The following is a 7745-nucleotide window of genomic DNA, read 5'->3' as shown; positions in this document are numbered from 1 at the left end:
TTATTGAGCATATGCATGTTTGTTAGAGCTTGACATTTCTTCAGTTGTGATCACTGATCAACATAACTAAGGTATACACCAGATCGCCCAAAGTCACTCAAGTCAACTCAATCCACCGTCAAAATCAATCAAACTTGACGAGAAACGCAGAGAAACGCAGCTTAAAGCTGCTCAATCAACAACCCTGAAAAATCCACTCCATCCCATAATGACTGCACACAGTGAGACGAAAACAAGAGAATAATTAAAATGTTGAAAGAATTTTAACACCTCCTCAACAAAAAAAGGAACAAGGAAGTGTTTTAATGTGAAGGTGTGAAGAGGTAAAATGAGTAGTATTTAGAGTGTTTTACAGCCGCACATGTACATTTATGGCTCATGAAAAATTCTAGAGCTGAAATGAAATTTATGTGTGCTTCATATGTTTCCGACTGTGATAATGTCATAATGATTTATAAAGTGTGATTAAATTCAAAATTGCTGGCACTACAGGAAACTTGCCCGGTTTTTTGAAGTTTAGTCGTGAAGCTTTTAGTGAAAAAATTTAAAATTTGGTTAATTTATAGCCAGAATTTTTAAAGGAATATTTCAAAACAAAATATCCAGCATAAAGCTCTAAACAATGAAAAATCACAACTAAAAGCTCAAGTTCCTTTAAATTTATAGCTTTAAATCTTCATTCTGACATATTTTTTTTTATGTTCCTAAAAAGTCGCTAGCTTTACTTCATGAGATTTATATCCATTCCCAATAACATTACTAAACTTGACAGTAGTAACAAGAGATTTATATAAAGACCAGAAAAAAAATATTCTCAGACCTTATCTTCCTTTATTCATTTCATCAAAATAAATCAAAAGCAAGCTTAAAGTTATGAGAATAAAAATTGTTGAGCTGAAAACCGACAAGGAGCTTTTTTGGCATGAAAATTTGAGAATATTAGAGAAATTTATGAGATAAAATGACAAGTATGATGAGCACATTTTGATGTGATTGATGCAGCATAAGATGATAAATTTGAATAAGATGCTTATTGAGTATATTCTGCATAGGGAGGATTGGCCATCTGCAGTATTTTTGTATACGCTGCTGTACTTTGTAGTGCTAAACTTAGAAATGTCTTGATTTTTCCCAAAAGTGTCATCGATATTTTGCAAACATTTTCTAAGCTGGCTACTAACTATAATAGGCTATAAGTTGGCCATATGATCAAAATTCTCGAAAATAATGCTTGAAGTTAGCGTCTGTCGCTGGTCATCATTTAACAATTAAGAATATAAATCATCACTGTCTTGAGATACTTTGGGTAGACACAAAAGGATCAATAATTCAGAAGACATCAAGTGACATCAAGAGATTGAGATTGCGTCTTGCCAACATTATATTATTTAAACGTCAAAACCAGCTTTACACCCTATGCTAGCCTAATTCCACATATTTCAACTTATACTTTCCAGGACAATTTTTAGGGATACTTATCTTGTATAAAATCAGTAATGGACAACCTGTGTGCCATAGTACCTAATAGGTTGCCCAACTCTGCATTAGATACTCTACATCTAGCCAAAATTTTGTAATATTGAAAGGTTTCGAAGACAAAAACTCTTGCGTACCCTAACTGGCAAAAGACCACTTTTAGGTACTGTAGTGGTCTACATACGAGTAGAATACTACACCAGCGATAGAGCCAGTATAAGGCATCGACTGAGGAAGGCCATGAATCACACTTGATCTGTACAGCCAGCGAAGTAAGTAAGTGGTCTACATGCACCATTGCTCTTTGCCTATTAGGAATATTGAAACTCTTGCCCAGAAAGGAGAGACTAGACCCTATAACTCCTCTTAGATACACTTCCTCTATATTCTATACATCCATTTACCTTGATTACAATCAATAAAATCATAATTTCTCACGTATAAAATTTCAAGTACAGACAAGCTGAACAAACAATGGCTAAAAAAAAGTCAATCGTCGACTGAAAAAATGTTCAAGAAACGCAACAACAAAAAATCAAGCAAAAATTGAGAGAAGAACAAGACAAAAAAAGGTAAAAAAACAGAATTTATGGAAGCCTCTCGTCAATGCCATAAAAAGTATCCAAAAAAAAGCGTTTATTTACATAGAAAAGCTCTCCGTTAAATCTAAAGGCACAGCCACGAAGGAATGAATTCAATTGAAAGAAAAATCGAGGCAGACTCAACAGCATTGATGAGGGATGAACAGCAAAAAAAAGAAGCAAAATTTTCTCATTTTAATTCCCATTGCTTTAGAAAATTTTTCATCTGTTAAGCAACTGGCATACTCATTTTTTTTTGGTACAAAGTCATATTAAGGCATAAAGGAGGAAAAAAGGGATTCGATGGGTTTTATAATCCTTTTTACCATTTCTATCTCATAAATTGGATAGAAAAAAAAAGGCATCGACTCGCTTTCCTCTCCAATTCTTCTGTAATACATGAGCATTTGCCTTCTTTTTTGCTGCTGCTGCTTCCTTTGTGATCATCTCAGCCTAATTTATGTTATATTGAAAACATTTTTCTCATCCTCACTTCCTTTTAACAGCTTTTGTAATTTTATCATGAATTCATTCTTGTATAGGTGATTAAAGTGTTGTTACAGATGCTGCTTTTTGATGACTAATGCGATTTAGATTTTTATTCATGATGAAACACATGACATTTTTTTTTATGAATACATATTTTTTAATGAGTGAGCTTTAAAAAGCACTCAATGGAAGCAAATGTGAGGAAATTTTATGGAAATTTAATGATTTGGGACTTGGATCCAACTGATCTGTCCCTAAATTCTCATCGAGTTCACTAACTTATTGACTGTTGACGGTTATTTGTATTTAAGCATTATCTAAATCAGGGCTGGACAACCTATTATTTTTGGCTACATACCTCGGTGATAAGCCCAAACTGAACTCGCACACTGCATCCGGTTCTTGACATTTCCAGTTTTTATTTGTCGGAAAATTAGTGTGACACACAGGTTGCCCACAACTGATCTCAGTTTTTTCAGTTGTTGAAACGATTTTACATGTACGCTTATCTAATCACATTGGGGATAAGACTCGAAAGTATTGTCGGATTCGATTAAAACCGCACTCGGCATAAACTCGGTTTGTGTATTACGGCTCATGAGTTATTTTCACCGTCATTTTTTTAAAAACACAAACTATTGTGAAAAACAATGAATTATTCACTGATCTAAACAGTATATTTACTTAAATGTAAGCTTATCTAATCTTTAATCATTAAATTTGATAAATTGATTGAAATTATTTGAAATTTGTCAAAAATTATTTAATATATGCCTAAAATATGTAAAATTGTAAAAATGAAATATATCTTCAAATGCATTGTTGGTTCAGTGGTAGAATGTTCGCCTGCCACGCGGACGACCCGGGTTCGATTCCCGGACAATGCAGAAGTGTTCTTTTTTGTTACCCTAACTTTTTCATCATTAAGTTAATTATTTTTTTGCAGATTTTATTACTAAAAGTTATTTATACTAACTTATTACGTTACGTAACGAATTAACTTAAACTTGGCTTCCGAAAGTAAATTAAGCTGGTAATCATGTTAGCCTACAACGGGACATTTCCGTTCTAATTTCAGCTATGAACCGGATTTTGTTTAAAAAAATAAATGAAAATCATTGTTTCTATTTTTATCACATTTAGAGCTACTTTGTAAATTCTATAAATAGAATTTTCGCACTTAAAATTAATCGTCAACGTTCATATCACGTTGAGCACAACAGTTATCGTCCGATCACTGAAGTTGAGCAACATCGATCATAGTTAGTACTTGGATGGGTGACCTCTTGAGAACACTATGTGTTGTTGGCTCCTTTTTTGCTAAATTTTGGAATACGACCAGTTTCAGGTAACATCTGATGAAGAACAATTGGATCCTGGATCACAATTGATCTGTGCAGCCAGCAAAGTTGGCATCACTAATTTGGACGACCAAGATTTCGAGGTTTACGGGAGGTTCCCTAGACTATAAAACAAGAAGAACAACCAGCCATAATACCACAAAAAAATGCTCCCAATTGCTGTCATTGAAAAAAATCAAATAAATCACCTCAAAAAAGCTCCACCGTAAATAAAAAAAAGAGTCTCCCTTGACCCACTGCCATTCAATTATCACTCATGTTTTAACAAATTTACACTTGATGAGATCTGAAAAAAAGTTATATGGGTACTTGAGAAAAATGCCATAAAACATTTTGCCTGTCAAAAAAGGTCGAAATAAAAAAAAAATGCGGTTCATGGTTTGATTTTCACTTTAGTACAGTGGTGGTCAACCTTTTATTTATTGTGGGTTCAGCTTGTTATGAAACCGCATATGGTATGCGGCTCATGAGAATTTTGAATTTTTTGATGGTGCCGCGACACACAGGTTGCCAACAACTGTTTTAGTCATATTTTCACTTTAGTCCAGTGGTAGTCAACCTTTAATTTCGTGGGTACATCTTGGTCGTAAACCGCATACGGCGTACGGCTCATGAAAATTTATAATTGTTAAGTGTGTTGCGGCACACAGGTTGGCCACCACTGTCTTAGTCAAATATATATAAAAAAATTGTTTTATGAGTTTTAGCATTAATTAAAAAAAAATCCTCATCAACCTTAATCTACCCCTCAGCTCCAAACGATTTTTCATTACATTTCTCTCGTCTCAAAAAAAAAATCATTTAAAAGCCAACAATCAACGAAAGCACAAGTGAAGCATAAAAATTTAATGATCATTTTAAATTATGAAATTAATCATGAATGTAATTTGTGTAGGATACAAAACAGCATAACGTACGGGGTAAGGGTTATAAAAATGAATAACAAACAACAGTCACGAGAATAAAAGACCAAAATTCAGTCATGTAAATTTGATTTCATTATAACAACAAAAGTAAACCAATTACAGCTCTAGACTATTGTTCAGTCGGTGAGGATAGAAAGGGGTTTTGAAGTATCATGAAAAGCTCTTTACAAATTTGCCATTTTTTTTTTGTTTGGATGTTGAAGGTCCATTAAAAATTGAATTTTTTTTTGTAAATAAATTGTGCGTGTTATGGAAATGACCGATTAAAAATTAAAAGGTGGACTGAATTTAAATATTTATTTTGTACTGAGTGCTGTTGCTAAACCATTTTATGAGTTTATGGTCTGTGCTTTATGTTTTGATGACTCTGAATGATGTTTGGTCTTAATAAGGTTGAGTTGATTGTAATTTTACGGATAACTATTGTAATTTTAAAAAGTATTTAAAATTCAAATGAAAATTATTAAAAAAGGTTTAAAAAAAAAAAAAATTTAAAAAATTGTTTTAAAAATTCCAAAAATTTCAAAAAAAAAATTTTAAAATTTCAAAAAAAAGTTTTAAAAAATTTAAAAAAAAGCTTAAAATATAAATTTAAAAAAAAAAATTTAAAAATTCAAAATATTAATTAAAAATTAGATTAAAAAAAAATTTTCAAAAAAAATTTTAAAAATTAAAAAATTTTTGAAAAATCAAAAATTTCAAAAAAATTTTTTAAAAATTAAAAAAAAAAATTTGAAAATTAAAAAAGATTTCAAAAATTCAAAAAAAAATTAAAATTCTAAAAAAAAAAATTCAAAAAATTTTATAAAATTTTAAAAATTAAAAAAAAACCTTTAAACCTTTCTAACCTTCTTCTAAATTCCCATCCAATCCAACTTATTCATTCAAGTAATAATCATTCCAACTCTAAAAATAAATTTCTCATAAAATTCCATCTCTATAAAAACGAAAGAGCTTAAGTACGAAACCCAAGAAATATAGCATTCACCTGTAAGATGTTAAGGATTCAGCTTGTAGTAGTTTTTCGTTCAAAGTTTAAAGACCATCGTGAGGAGTGCTTTAAAAGTTTTAACATGAACGTGTTCACACTGTCATCAATACTTTCAGAATTTTACTATCGCAAAAAAAAAGTAAATTTCCATTCAGTTTTATATCTTGAAAAAAAAAAGAGTCACTTGAATAGCTTGTTGAGATGAAAAGTTGGGGATGATTGTTGACATTTTGACTGAGTTGTGAGAGCAGTTGATGTTGATTTTGAAATTTGAGGTGTACATTTATTGAACGGTGAGGACTTTTTGTTTGAATAGTGAATGTTTGACATTTCAATTGTTCAGATTGTATCTGACAATATGTCAGGGTCACGCTAACGTGGTGCCGGATTTTGAATCGACTAGCCGACTTATGGACAGACAACTTGTACATAGTCAGATGGGAAGCTTTTTGACGACAAAGAAACATGGTTACAGCAAGAAATAAGACAAATATATAGCATATGTCAAGGCATATTTAGTAGAGTACACATCTTAGTCATCAAACCATGATCAACCCTCTTTGGAATCTCAAGAATAGTCGGAAGGTATCAGACCAGTAACATCGTTTAAACTTGACAACGAAGAGCCTTAACCCGAAAAGCACAATTCAGAAATCACCGAAAATCCAACCTCAGGTTAGCGTTACTCTTGCCATAGGTCAGATTCGATGACATCAAGCTTCATTTCATTTTCAAGTCAGCCTGTGCTCAGATTTTCTTCAATTTCTGTGTCGAAGATATTGACTCATTTTCCAAAATACTCTTCGAGATTCCTTATCATCATCCCTAACCTCAAAACAGTCAATAAAGTCTTATCAAAATCCTCAAATCTAAAATGCGTCACGCTTCCAAATTGAACAGCAATCCGATGATTTTCCAACAAATCTTTGAGTTGTTCATGTTAAAACATTGATAGGGAATAAGATGATTCAAAGATTTCTTCCCTTTTTATTTTATGATCCCGAACGAACACCTTTTATGTCGTAAATCAAAATGTGCATGTTCTTCTCACTCGTCGTATATACTTTTTTATTCTTAAAGCAATGAGAAGCGATTAAATTTTATGGCGCGTCATAAAGAGAAAAAAGGTTAAAAATTTGCTAAAAAACCCTTTTTTGTCTTCTTCTTTTTCCATCTTGTTGATTCTTATAAATAATTTAGATGCACGCGAGAGGATCTTTCGTCGGTGAAACTTTCCATCACCTGCTATCCATACTAATTTGTGTCATAAATTCAGCTATAGTAAGTGTTTTGTGAGGTTTTAATGTTGCAAACCAGAGTTGCCAAACAGGCATCTGGTATGGGTAAAAACCTTACAATTTCTTGATAATTTGTATGGTTTTTAAAACCGTTTATGAAATTGTGGCAGTAACAAAACCATACAAATTGTAACCTAATATCAAGAAATTGTACGGTTTTTGGCTATGACAGGTACATACAAAACCATTCAAATTATCGAGGAATTGTACGGTTTTTGCCTGCGACACGTGCCTGTTTTACAACTCTGATGCAAACTTTTGTTTACATCGTAAAAAAAACTACAATTTAATTATGTATGATCCATTTCAGCACCATGTTTTGTGTACATAAATTTTATATTGACTATTTCAGATGTTTACTTACTAAAAATGTTTATAGATCGAATTTTATTGTTCTTGATTTAATTAAAAAATTGTGACTCGATTTTTATGACTTTCAATAAAAAATAGAATGAAATTATTTTTATGAGCTTTTTTTTAATCTACTGCTGTGACTGTAATAATTATTGTCGCATTTTATATTGTTTGACTTTTTTATGGATCTAATTTAATAAGATTGAGAGATGAGACATTAAGATTGTGATTTAGGTTGAATGTAGTCGTTAAAGCTATTTTGTTAATTT

General features: G+C 31.6%; 1 non-coding gene and 1 pseudogene across 1 annotated transcript; both read left to right on the top strand.

The window, feature by feature from the left end:
- The first annotated feature begins 3362 nt into the window (after positions 1-3362).
- Positions 3363-3433, top strand: TRNAG-GCC (transfer RNA glycine (anticodon GCC)). Its single transcript has one exon. It is a non-coding gene; the product is annotated as a tRNA-Gly (tRNA).
- A 305-nt stretch (positions 3434-3738) lies between these two features.
- On the top strand, positions 3739-3857 carry LOC139091552 (5S ribosomal RNA; annotated as a pseudogene).
- Positions 3858-7745: the final 3888 nt, after the last annotated feature.

Source organism: Chironomus tepperi, unplaced genomic scaffold (genome assembly GCF_022539635.2).
Source record: "Chironomus tepperi strain 1889 unplaced genomic scaffold, CSIRO-AGI_Ctep_v1 contig_247, whole genome shotgun sequence".
Classification (NCBI taxonomy): domain Eukaryota; kingdom Metazoa; phylum Arthropoda; class Insecta; order Diptera; family Chironomidae; genus Chironomus; species Chironomus tepperi.
The sequence above is the reverse complement of the archived record's forward strand: the minus strand, read 5'-3'. Positions and strand labels throughout refer to the sequence as shown.